Below are 13470 nucleotides of genomic sequence, written 5' to 3'. Positions count from 1 at the left end.
TCGAGGATCCCTACTTCCCGGATCATGTGTATCAACTCGAGAATGCACTCTATGGCCTTAAACAAGCCCCACGTGCGTGGTATGACCACCTTACCGAGTTGTTACAAAATCGTGGATTTGAGGTGGGGCAAATCGATCCCACTCTTTTTACTAAGAAGGTCATAGGGGAGTTGTTTGTATGCCAACTATATGTTGATGATATTATCTTTGGTTCCCCTAACAAAGCTTTCAATGAGGAATTTTCCGCTCTCATGACCTCCAAGTTTAAGATGTCTTCGATGGGAGAGTTGAAGTTCTTCCTTGGTTTTGATATCAAACAAAGAAGAGAAGGTACCTTCATCAACCAAGCCAAATACACTCAAGACATGCTAAAAAGATTCAAGCTAAGTGATGTCAAGCCGGCTTCTACTCCAATGCCTACCAAGTGCCAGCTTGACATTGATCCCAATGGTAAAGCGGTGGATCAAAACGTATATCGCTCCATGACTGGCTCCTTGCTTTACCTTTGTGCATCTAGGCCGGATATCACGTTGAGTGTGGGAATATGTGTGCGGTTTCAAGCCGCACCAAAGGAAAGCCACTATGTGGCGGTCAAGCAAATCTTTCGATATTTGGCTCATACCCCAAACTTTGGCTTATGGTACCCAAGAGGGGCAAACTTCAAGCTTGAAGGATATACGGATTCCGATTGGGCGGGAGAAAAACTGGATAGGAAGTCAATTTCCGGAGGGTGCCAATTTCTTGGTTGCTCCTTGGTGAGTTGGTCTTCCAAGAAGCAAAGTTTTGTCTCTCTCTCTCGTCCACCGAGGCAGAATATGTGGCGGCCGGTAGTAGTTGTGCACAACTCTTATGGATGAGGCAAACTTTAAAGGAGTACGGTATCATTTGTGGCAAAGTGCCTCTTTGGTGTGATAATGAAAGTGCCATCAAGATTTCTCTCAACCCGGTGCAACACTTCAAGATGAAGCATATTGAGATTCGGTATCACTTCATTAGGGATCACATTAGGCAAGGGGAGATCGAGCTCAAGTATGTCAACACTCATGATAACCTTGCAGATATTTTCACGAAGCCCTTGGATGAAGCAAGATTTCGCGAGTTAAGGCATGAGCTAAATATCATTGATTCAAGAAATTTGACTTGAACCCTTGCACCTCCCACCACACTCAACTTGTTGTCTAGTTTAGGTGTAGGCATGGACATAGGGGGAGTGTTGTTCTCTCAATGAACTCTCCCTCCCCCCATTATGCATAAATCGATCAACTCTTTCACATTAGCCATTTTTGATGGTACTTGTGCTTCAAAGATGAGTTTTGGTCATGGGCCCAAGGATAATTCTTCGTGGTGCCATACCAACTCACTCAAACATAGGTGGCTCCGGCCACCGCCCTCACCTTTGAGAGGTAGTGTCGCGTGGTTGCTTCTTGTTGACTTTCTGCCTTTGGGTTGTGCGCGTTCTTGTGGTGTCTCTTGTGCTAAAAGTTTTCTTGCGAAGACCTCTTTTGTGTGTTGAAACCTGCTTTTTCTTGAGCTCACGGTACTACCGCAGCATGCTACGGAACTACCGCGTGTGGAGAGCACGATACTACCGCCCCCGCGCGGCAGTAATTTTTTACTGCCGCCTGGGAGAGCGGTACTACCGCTTTGGTGCGGTACTTCCGCCCAAGCGGTACTACCGCGATGATGTGCGGTACTACCGCGCCGTCGCAGACGCGTGGGGATATGGACGGGCAAGGGGATTTCTAACTCCCCCATACCCATTCGTCAGTTTTCCCCAGTTCGTCTCTCTCTCTCTCTCCCTCGCTCAAGAACGGGGCCGGCATCCTTCGGCGGATCTCCGCCTCCGGCTGCTCTCCTGCGATTCCGTTCGGTGGGATCGTTCCCCACCACGTGCTCTTGCCATGGAGCAAGGTCTTTCCCAAACTCCCTCTCATTTTTGTTGTTTTCTTTGCCTCTAGGTTTTTTGGGGAGACATATGTGTTCTTGAGATTTTGAGGCTAATCTATGCAAGAGTAGGATGTAGGAGAATAGTATTACGTAGGGATTATACTTGACATTTTGTCCTGTCCTAGATTTGATCAACCATAGTACCGCCGTGGTTTCGCAGTTCTTCTCAGATTCAAACTTTGGTTCGGATCTAACGCGGTGCGGTACTACCGCGCCACTTGTGCGGTACTACCGCTTGTCTGGTTCTACCGCCCGTCAGGCACGGTACTACCGCACGCGCTGCGGCACAAGGATCTTACTACCGCTCCCACCCCGGTACTACCATGACGTCACACGGTACTACCGCGACTTGGAGTGGTACTAAAATTTTAGTACCGCAGCATCAGGCAGTACTACCATGGGTCTAATCTATCTCATGGCAACTTTCACGTATACTTTCTATGTGTTTCTTGTGCTTTACCGTGGTCTTTGCATTGATCCTTTTTGCTTCTCTTGGGTGTTTTGCGTTTTGTGTCTCAGTTGGTGGCTCTCTCCATTCCAATCCCAGACGTGACACCGGCTCCAAGCGTCTGCGCAATCAAGGTGAAGCACCAGAGGGCTCCACTGTCCCCAAGCGCCATGTCAAGACCTCCGCTAGTAAGCACAAGGAACCCGCTAAGGGCATGGACGAGATACCCCAATCTGAGTTCATCCGTCTCAGGCAACTCAACCCATATGTGAATCCTTGTGCTACTGTCAGAGGTTGTTCACTGTTTTGGACCAAGCAGCAGACTCTCACTTATCTGGATGTCATCAAGAACAAGCAAAATACCTACATGGATGTCAAGTGGATAGACATGCATCACCTGAGGAAGGACAAGTTTCGTGAGTACTTTGGAGAAGCTTTGGATTTGGTGGAGCAGTTTGGTATTGAACATGTGATCTCTTTCCACCTTGACTATGACCTTGAGCTTATCTGTCAGTTCTTTGCCTCAGTTTACTTTCACCCTGACGAGGAGCGGAGGATGACCTGGATGACCAATAGCCGTAAGTTGACTGCTACCTGGAAGGAGTTCATGGGTCTGTTCCAGGTTCCTGATGGCGGGCTCGCCACTCCCGTGGGTGTTCGCCCCCATGCCAATTCTGAGTCTGCTAGCAAGGACAAGATTCAGCCATTCTATGTTGAGAAGACGCTTCCCAATGGCAAGTCGGCGTGGGTGCTCAACTCTTTTCTGGATATCATGTATCGCATCTTCCGCAACTCTCTATTCTCTCGCATTGGCGACAAGGACAAGGTTCATGCCTATATGGTGGATATGATGCTCCTATGCGAGGAGGTTCGTGTGTCTCAGACTCAGCCACTTGATGTCTCACACATCATGTGGTGTGAGCTTCGGTTTGCGGTGTTCAACCGCAAGGTGCCTATCTATGGAACATATCTGTTTCTGTTGATCTCAAAGACTTGGGAGAAGATGTACCCTGGTGATGAGTTCCTTGCTCCAGACTGGATTCGACATGATCCCATCTGTCTCCATGTCAAGCCCAACTGGGCCAACACTACTACTCATGCTGAGGCGTCTACTGCTAGGAGGGCTATTGACGAGGAGGAGGCTGGAGCAGAGGATGATGCTGAGGACCGTGCTACTAGGTCTTCCCATAGTATAGGATGAAGACTCTTTTCTGCATGCAAGCTAAGGGGCAGTACAGGACTCACGTGGCATCCAAGGACCGTGCTACTAGGTCTTCCCATAGTATGGTGAGGACGTGTCTGGCGGTTCTGAGGATTGCATCACTCCAGAGGCCGAGTGGATGGATAAACAAGGCTACCGGTGGACTGATTCTGAGGAGGACGTCGAGGAGACCATTCCTGCCGCCGAGTCTGATGAGGAGCGTTGGGATGATTTCGCTGCTTGAGCCACCCCTTGTGTGTAGGTGTCCTCTTTGCCTTTTTGGCGTCTCGATGCCAAAGGGGAAGAGAGTGTAGGGATTTGCGAGTCGTGTGTCGTGGTTCGTGTTCGGTGTGTTTGCTTTCTCGTTTGAACTTCGTTTGAACCTCGTTTCGCTTGCTTTGGGTTGCCTTCCTTCATATGGTGTAAGACATATGCACTCTATCTATCTTAGCGAGGTTGTGATATATTGTGCTACCTTTGTGCTATGCTATTGCTTAGATGTTAGTAATCATGCCTTGTCTCTAAAATATAGGGGGAGTGTTGATCCTAGTTTGTGTGCTATGCAGTCCATAGCATCCATCTAGATTGCACACATCTAGGGGGAGCCCGTCTATATTCTAGAGAGGAGGGGTTTGCCTCTGCTCTATATTATCTCCCTTTTGTGCAAATTCTGTATTGTCATCAATCCACCAAAAAGGGGGAGATTGTAAGGGCATTTTTGTCCCTAAGGTGTTTTGGTGATTGATGACAATGCTTTTGCGGACTAATCATGTGCGTTGAGTTTCCCATACGTTTCAGCGCTAGGCACAAGTCGGTTCGGTGCCCCTCAAAGACTATTGAAGACGGCGTTGTTCTACATTTCTTTTTGGTGGATTTGAATCGTAGGAGAGTTGTACTATTAAGAGCGGGTCCGTGTCGGAAAGGTTCGGGTGGAATCATCACGTACACGTTTCCCTCCTTGTCTCCACCTTTCCCTTGCACTTTGGAGCTTCCCCGGTTATCCTCTTTGTGATTGTCCTGGCTGCTATTGCTAAGCTTGCGGTAGTACTGCTCCCGGGAGCGGTAGTACCGCAAGCACCTGCGGTAGTAATGCTGGAGCCCACGGTAGTACCGCTCCTCTGGAGTTGTAGTACTGTGGCTCCCAGGCCTAGTGCCGCTGCGGTGGGATAGTAGGGGCGGATGTAATTTTTTACATCCGCGCACCCACGGTAGTACCTCGCGTCGCGTGGTAGTACCGCGGGTGCCAACGGTAGTACCGCTCCCCTAGAGTCGTAGTACCGTGGCCCTCATGCCTAGTACCGCTGCTTCGCGGTAGTAGGAGCGGATGTAATTTTTTACATCCGCGCCTCCACGGTAGTACCGCACTTCGTGCGCGGTAGTACCGTGCGCGGCCTGATTCAGCTGCCATTCGGTAGTACCGCGCCCTAGCGGTAGTACCGCGTCAGATATTTGCACTGTTTCTTTTCCAGCGGAAGTAGGCACGGATGTATTTTTATTCATCCGCGCCCTTCGTAGGCTAGGACTTTCCTGCCTTGCGGTAGTACCGCAAGGGGGAGCAGTAGTACCTCGCTCGCGGAAGTACTGCTCTTTAGTCTGGCATGTCCTAGTCTCTGTTGCTGCCACGGAAGTATCATGGTCCCTCACGGTAGTACCGCGGGGCCTTGCAGTAGTACCGCGTTCCTGGAGCGGTAGTACCGCATGATAACGGTTGGATCTTTTCCATTATTATAAAAGGGGTGTCTCCTACCTCTAGTTGACTACCTCTTCCACCTCTAAGCTCCATTGTTGCTCCAAGCACCATTTTCGCCCGATCTCTCTCCCTAGCCAATCAAACTTGTTGATTTGCTCAGGATTAGTTGAGAAGGCCTCGATCTACACTTCCACCAAGAGAGATTTGATTCCCCCCCACTTATCCCTAGCGGATCTTGTTACTCTTGGGTGTTTGAGCACCCTAGGCAGTTGAGGTCACCTCGGAGCCATAGTCCATTGTGGTGAAGCTTCGTGGTGTCGTTGGGAGCCTCCAATTAAGTTGTGGAGATTGCCCCAACCTTGTTTGTAAAGGTTTGGTCGCCGCCTTCATGGGCACCAATAGTGGAATCATGACATATCGCATTGTGTGAGGGCGTGAGGAGAATACGGTGGCCCTAGTGGCTTTTTGGGGAGCATTGTGCCTCCACACCGCTCTAACGCAGACGTACTTCCCCTCAAAAGGAAGGAACTTCGGTAACACATCCTCGTCTCCACCGGCTCCACTCTTGGTTATCTCGCGCCTTTACTTTTGCAAGCTTACTTGTGTTGTATCCCTTGCTTGCTCGTGTGCTTGTTGTTGTTGCATCATATAGGTTGTTCACCTAGTTGAATATCTAGACAACCTACTTTGATGCAAAGTTTAATTTGGTAAAGAAAAGCTAAAAATTGTTAGTTGCCTATTCACCCCCCTCTAGTCAACTATATCGATCCGTTCATACAGTCCACCACCCGCGCTTGAACCATACTTGCGCACCAGTTTCTCGCGGCACCGAGCAAAATTTTTCTGCCACCGCTGAAATATCTATCTCCCCGCCCCGTCCCTCCCACCAAAAGCCACATTTCCACAGTTCCTCCTTGCTTTCCAAGTTCAAGCCTTCACTGCTGCTTTACTGGTGGCTCGGCCTCCTTGTCGGTGACCCTTCTTCTTGAAGCGCCGCCTCCTCGCCGGCTACCCTTCTTCTTGCAGCGCCGCCTCCTCACCAGCGACCATTCTTCTTTGTTAGGACCCCGATCCTAAGTCACACCGATCTAGCATGTAACATATCATATCACTTTGCGTCCTCACACACGGTATCCCCACGGGTGCCACATTACCTGGCATGGGACCATTTGCACCTTTTGGCTCATGTATATGATAGTTTTGCTAGCATCCATATGACAAAGAACCAAGGCTGACATGACTAGTCGTAAACTCAAGGTGGCACTAACTTAGAGGGACAGGCATACATGACCCAGCAATGCACGTGTCGGTCATCAACGTATGAACCCATGTCGTAGCAAGCTACAAGGACTTAAAGGAACAACGTGTGACATTTCCCCGAAGGGACAGACACAGGAGCAAAGAAGGGAAAATGCCGGCCAGCCAAAGTGTTCCGGAGCAGTAGCAAGCTACCATGGCTCAGTGGAAGCACTAGGAGACATTTCCCCATAAGAGAGGCTACCAAGAATAAACAACTATATTGTTAGATCCCACACATACTAAGCATTTAAAATCATACACACAATATGCTCGATATGTGCAAATACAACATGGCATCACAACAAAATTCTATGACTCAAAGTATTTATTTTGAAGGCTCCGGAGAGGTCATACAAAGTAAGAATTACAATCATGGGTCACATGATCCAACATACAGAGCATATAGGCAACAGAAGCATAAACATATCTGGGTACAGACATCTGAAAAGGAATAAGGCTTTATAGCCTGACTATCTATAAGACCCTCCCAAGGGTACAAGATCGTAGCTGAGAAAACAAGCTAAATATCCAAGTCCACGCGGAACTGCTAGTGAGACTTAAGTCTCTCAGCAAAAACATAAATTAGGCAAATGTGAGTGCAAATGTACCCATTAAGACTTACATCAGAACTAAGTACATATGCATCAGTATCAACAAAGGGGTGGTGGAGTTTAACTGCGGCAAGCCAGGTTTGACTCAGTGGCTACCCTGTACTACGACTGCCGGCAACTCTTTTGAGGTGGCGCACACGAGTCCACATATTCACCATAACAATACACCACTATGGATCCGCTCCCATCTCCCTACGAGAAGGCCATCCATAGCACTCACGCTTATCTTGAGCACTTTAGAGTATCCACTTTCACTTGTCTATGAACTGTATAAGCAACCCAGTAGTCCATTACCGTAGACGCGGCTATTCAAATAGTTTGATAACCCTGCAGGGGTGTACTTCTTCACACACACTTCCACCACTTACCTTTGCTTACATGACATATACTCGACAACCTCCAAGCAGAAGCCCAGTGAGGGTGTTGGCCACGACCTGACTAACCACACAAGTCTCTAGTCCTGGTTTATCGCCTATTCGGGTTCCATCCTCATGGAGTTCGGACGAGGTTTCCACTATGGCCCCAAATGATGTGTGTAGGGTTCCCGAGGCACCAAACGGGCGTCTACGTACACCGTGCCACTTGCCTACTACATCAAAGCCCACCCCTAGGGTCAGCGCTACGCACAACCTCATGCATACTACAAACACCAGAAACTACTTGCAACTTCTGGACAGAGGACATGGCAATTAATAAGTCGAGAGAGTCAATAAAGGATCCTAATGTGTGGTAGTAATTATCTTGGATCACAAAAACAGAACTCAGTTCTGGAGAACGGTTTCAATGAGACAACCCACCATGTACTCCTACATGGCCTCTCACTGCTACCTTTATGAAATCGTGTTCACACACTTAGCTCTCAACAGTAGGACATGATGACCACATTCCAATTCATCCCTGATGAATTAGACCTGACGCAACTCTAAGCAATAGCAGGCATAACAAGCAAGCATAAATGAGTAGGCACATCATGTCTCAAACAACTCCTACTCATGCTAGTGGGTTTGAACTATTTACTTTGGCAAAGACAGGTCATGCAGAGGAAAGGGGTTCAACTATCGTAGCATGTAACAGTTGATTCGTTGTTGTCCTAATGCAGTAAAAGAGAGCAAGAGCTAGAGAGTGGGATTGTATCAGAGTGATCAAAGGGGTTTTGCTTGCCTGGCACTTCTCAAGATATTATAGCTTTTCATCGGTGTCAACAATCACAATGTCAGAACAACGTCCACTAAGAGGGAACATCACCGGCCAGAGAAGGATGACAATCAATGCAATGCAACAATATGATGCATTATCATGACATGACAATATGTTGTTGATTGAGCTAATGTGTTAGGACCACGATCCTAAGTCACACCGATCTAGCATGTAACACACCATGTCACTTTGCGGCCTCACGCACGGTATTCCTATAGGTGCCACCTTACCAGGCCGGGACCATTTGCACATTTTGGCTCATGTATATAATAGTGCCGCAAGCATCCACATGACAAAGAACCCGGGCCGACATGACTAATCGTAAACCCAAGGTGGCACTAACTTACAGGGACATGCATACATGACCCGGCAACAACGTGCAACAACGTATGAACCCAAGTCGTAGCAAGCTACAAGGATTTAAAGGAACAACGGGTGACATTTCCCCGAAGGGACAGACACAGGAACGATGAAGGACACATGGCGGCTAGCCTAAGTGTTCCGGAGTAGTAGCAAGCTACCATGGCTCAGTGGAAGCACTAGGAGACATTTCCCCGTAAGAGAGGCTACCAACAATAAAAAACTAGATTGTCGGATCCCACGCAAACCAAGCATTTCGAAATCATACACACAATATGCGCGATATGTGCAAATACAACATGGCATCACAACAAAACTCTACGACTCAAAGTATTTATTCATTAGGCTCCGAGGAGCCAAATAGTACAAACATGGGTCTCATGACCCAACATTCAGAGCATACAAACAACAGAATCATAACATGTCTGAGTGCAGACAACTACAAATGAAAAGTGGCTTAGAAGCCTAACTATCTATAAGATCCTGCCGAGGGCCCAAGATCGTAGCTGAGGTAACAAGCTAGATGTCGAAGTCCACGTGGAACTACTAGCGATACTGAAGTCTCTCTTCAAAAACATAAATTAAGCAAATGTGAGTACAAATGTACCTAGACTTACATCAGAACTAACTACATATGCATCATTGTAAACTAAGGGGGTGGTGGAGTTTAACTACAGCAAGCCAGCTTTTACGCGATGGCTATCCTGAACTACGACTTCAAGTAACTCTTTTGAGGTGGCTCACATGAGTCCACATATTCACCATATCAATACACCACTATGGATCCGCTCTCGTCTCCCTACGAGAACGCCACCCATAGCACTCACACTTATCTTGTGCATTTTAGAGTATCCACTTTCACTTTTCTATGAACTGTATAGGCAACCTAGAGGTCCTTTATCGAAGACGCGGCTATTCGAATAGATCATATTAACCATGCAGGGGTGTACTTCTTCACACATGCTCTCGCCACTTACTGCCATATACACGTCATGTATCTTGGCAACCTTCAAGCGGAAGCCTGGCGAGGGTGTTGGCCATGACCTACCTAACCACACAAGTATCTAGTCTAGGTCTATCGCCTATTCGGGTTCCATCCACAAGGAGATCCGGCCGGGGTGTCTCTCACAGCAACAAACGATGTGAGCAGGGTTCCCAAGCCCACCATCCGGGTGCCACTTGGTACATCATGCCACTGCACTTTGTCTGTCCCAAGCCCACCTGTACCGGGTGCCACGTGGTAGACTACTAGCACTACATACAAACACCAGAAACTAGTTGCAACTCCTGGACAGAGATCAAGTTGATTAATAAGTCGAGAGAGCTTGGAGTTCCTAGAGCCCAATGTGTGGTAGTAGCTGTTCATGGTTCACAAACACAGAACTCAGTTCCTTAGGACAGTTTCAATGAGACAACCCACCATGTACTCCTACATGGCCTCTCACCGCTACCTTTACCAAATCGTGCTCACACACTTCGCTCTAGACAGTAGGACATGTTCACAATACTCCAATTCATCCCCGATGAATCAGACCTGACTCAACTCTAAGCAGTAGCAGGCATGAAAAACAAGCAGGAATGAGTAGGCACATCAAGGCTCAAACAATTCCTACTCATGCTAGTGGGTTTCATGTATTTACTATGGCAATGACAGGTCATGCTGAGGAGAGGGGTTCAACTGCCGCAACATGTAACAGATGTTTCATTATTGTCCTAATGTAGTAAAAGAGAGCGGAAGCGAGAGAGTGGGATTGTATCAGAATGGACAAGGGGGTTTTGCTTGCCTAGCACTTCTGAAGATAGTATAGTGCTTCATCGGTGTCATCGTACTCATCGTCAGAACCACGTCTACTGGGTGGGAACAAACACCGACAAACAAGGGAGAAGACAATAAATGTGATGCAACAATATGATGCATGAATGTGACATGGCAATATGCTGTGGTTTGAACTAATGCAGCTAGCAACGATTTAAATGGATTTTGTTTGAACCCTAGGTTCAAATTCAAACTCCACATAAGGCATTTCAAATGCCATTTATTCAAATTGTTGTATATAGTAGCTTTAAGTTGTTCAAACATGCATTAAAATGGTATAGATGCCTCACCACCACCTACCCTTTCCCTTGGGTCGGCCAACCCAAGGGTCATCTTTATTTTAGCCCCCCCCGGGCCAGTGCTTGTCTAAGTGTTGGTCCGAACTGAGCAGCCTGCGGGGCCACCTCGGGGCAACTCGAGGGCTGGTTTTACTCGTAGCTTGACTTATCCGGTGTTGCCCTGAGAACGAGATATGTGCAGCTCCTATCGGGATTGTCGGCGCATCAGGCGGCTTTGCTGGTCTTGTTTTACCATTGTCGAAATGTCTTGTAAACTAGGATTCCGAGTCTGATCGGGTCATCCTGGGAGAAGGTCTATTCCTTCGTTGATCGCGAGAGCTTGTCATGGGCTAAGTTGGGACACCCCTGCAGGGTATAATCTTTCGAAAGCCGTGCTTACGGTTATAGGCAGATGGGAATTTGTTAATGTCCAGTTGTAGATAACTTGACACCAGATCCGAATTAAAACGCATCAACCGCGTGTGTAGCCGTGATGGTCTCTTCTCGGTGGAGTCCGGGAAGTGAACACGGTTTCTGGGTTATGTTTGACGTAAGTAGGAGTTCAGGATCACTTCTTGATCATTGCTAGTTGACGACCGTTCCTTTTGCTCTCTTCTCGCTCTTATTTGCGTATGTTAGCCACCATTTATGCTTAATCGCTGCTGCAGCCTCACCACTTTACCCCCTTCCTTTCCCTTTAAAGCTTTGCTAGTCTTGATACCCATGGTAATGGGATTGCTGAGTCCTCGTGGCTCACATATTACTACAACAACAGTTGCAGGTACATGTTGTGCCATGATCATGACGCGAGAGTGATGCTTGCTTGCGTTGAGGTCTTCTTCTGCTTCTTCGATCAGGGGATAGGTTCCAGGTCGGCAGCCTGGGCTAGCAGGGTGGATGTCATTTGAGTTTCTGTTTGTGTTTCATCCGTAGTTGGATGATGCTCTTATGTATTGTGATGTTGTATTCATGTGGCATTGTATGCCTTATGTATGTATCCCCATCTATTATGTAATGTTGATGTAATGATATCCACCTTGCAAAAGCGTTTCAATATGCGGGTCTATCCTTGGTGTGACCTTCGAGTTCCTTTTGGATAGGATTGCATATTGGGCGTGATATCTTGTGTCCCTTGTGTTGTTCTTCGAGTAGTTTAGATCCTAGCGAGGCGGTGAATCATGGGTAGGCTGAGGGTGTGATTTCCGCGCGCACCCCAGTGTTCGAACCTGAAGGGTCTGCCAGAACCCGAAATCCAACAATCGCTAGCCTGGTGCCTCCTTTCTCCGAGTTCTTTTATGTTGTCCTCCGCCATTATAAGCTGCAAGCTCTGCATCTCCATCCCAACTCTGTGCTCCTTCTGTCGATTTTCGCCTACTACCGTGAGGCGCACGTCGGGGTGATGCCCTCCGTGGCCCTGCTGCGCCACTTCTTCTTCCTCTGAGTCACTGGTGCCAATATATCGGCGTGCGCAAGCTTTGTTGCATACTCCAAAGCCAACGCGATCTCGAAGGCCCGGAAGAGGGCCAACGACTTCCGTAGAAAGTGGGTCATGCTGGATGCCAGATGCATCAACTCTCGGCTGGCGCTGCCCACGGGGCTGCCCTAGGCCGTCGAGGCGTGGTCCCGTGCGAATCTTGACGACCGACGGGTGAAGCTGGTGCTAGAGAAGATGAACACTGACCTGAGGCCTAGCAACATGAAGGCGGCGAAGCTGACCGGGACCATGCCCCTGAGGGAGTTCCTGGCGCATCGGGTGGCTCCACTTCAGGCGCACTCGCGCCCGTTGTGGAGACTTGAGGATGCGGACTCCGTCCTCCACCTGAACTCAGAGGCCCTGGCTGATGAAGATCTGACCGCGGCTCTCTACTTCCTGGTCGGAGAGGACGTGCCAAGGCCGGAGGATGATCCTGTCCCCTTGTTCCCTCGCGACAACTGGGAGCAGGTGGTGGACGCCATGCCCCCCTTTGACGGGGACGGTCTGGTGCCGGCGGTGCCTCCTGAGGGCCAGGCGGCGACGGTGTTGGTGGAGTTATCCTCCGACGATTCCGGCGGGGGAGAGGAGGAAGACGAGGAAGAGGAGGAGCGCGACTCGGAGGAGGCCACTGAGGAGACGGGTGTCAGGACACCGATTCTAAGTCACACCAATCTAGCATGTAACACCTCATATCACTTTGTGGCCTCACGCACGGTATTCCCACGGGTGTCGCCTTACCATGCCCGGGACCGTTTGCGCGTTTTGGCACACGTATATGACAGTGTCGCTAGCATCCATATGACAGAGAACCCAGGCTGACATGGCTAGTCGTGAACCCAAAGTGGCACTAACTTACAGGGACAGGCATACATGACCCAACAACGAACGTGTCGGTCATCAGCGAGTGAATTCGGGCTGTAGCAACTGGGCTAGCAGGACTCCGGTAAACCGGGCTGTAGCAGGGTAACAGGACTCTAGTAGACACCGCATGACATTTCCCCGAAGGTACAGACACAGGAACGAAGAAGGACACATGCCGGCCAGCCTAAGTGTTCCGGAGCAGTAGCAAGCTACCAGGGCTTAGTGGAAGCACCAGGAGACATTTCCCGGTAAGAGAGGCTACTAAGGATAAACAACTAGATAGTCAGA

This window comes from Triticum aestivum, chromosome 6B (assembly GCF_018294505.1).
Source record: "Triticum aestivum cultivar Chinese Spring chromosome 6B, IWGSC CS RefSeq v2.1, whole genome shotgun sequence".
Lineage (NCBI taxonomy): Eukaryota > Viridiplantae > Streptophyta > Magnoliopsida > Poales > Poaceae > Triticum > Triticum aestivum.
The sequence above is the reverse complement of the archived record's forward strand: the minus strand, read 5'-3'. Positions refer to the sequence as shown.